The sequence below is a fragment of the Salvelinus sp. IW2-2015 genome, linkage group LG32 (assembly GCF_002910315.2).
Source record: "Salvelinus sp. IW2-2015 linkage group LG32, ASM291031v2, whole genome shotgun sequence".
NCBI classification, from domain to species: domain Eukaryota; kingdom Metazoa; phylum Chordata; class Actinopteri; order Salmoniformes; family Salmonidae; genus Salvelinus; species Salvelinus sp. IW2-2015.
In genome coordinates this window covers 36,190,820-36,191,403 of record NC_036871.1, presented here as the reverse complement: position 1 = coordinate 36,191,403, position 584 = coordinate 36,190,820, and positions in this window count along the sequence as shown.

Here is a 584-nt window from a genome sequence, read left to right as displayed (position 1 = left end):
TGCCCAGAACAGAGTGATGGGAGAGCAGCCTCCACTGTACTGTGGATTGAGAAGAATACTGCCCAGAACAGTGTGATGGAGAGCAGCCTCCACTGTACTGTGGAATGAGAAGAATAATACTGCCCAGAACAGTGTGATGGAAAGCAGCCTCCACTGTACTGTGGAATGAGAAGAAGAATACTGCCCAGAACAGAGTGATGGAGGCAGCAGCCTCCACTGTACTGTGGAATGAGAAAGAATACTGCCCAGAACAGTGTGATGGAAAGCAGCCTCCACTGTACTGTGGAATGAGAAGAAGAATACTGCCCAGAACAGTGTAATGGAGAGCAGCCTCCACTGTACTGTGGAATGAGAAGAATACTGCCCAGAACAGTGTAATGGAGAGCAGCCTCCACTGTACTGTGGAATGAGAAGAAGAATACTGCCCAGAACAGAGTGATGGAGAGCAGCCTCCACTGTACTGCTCGGCCTCTGACCGCAAGGCACTACAGAGGGTAGTGCGTACGGCCCAGTACTCACTGGGGCTAAGCTGCCTGCCATCCAGGACCTCTACACCAGGCGGTGTCAGAGGAAGGCCAAGAAAA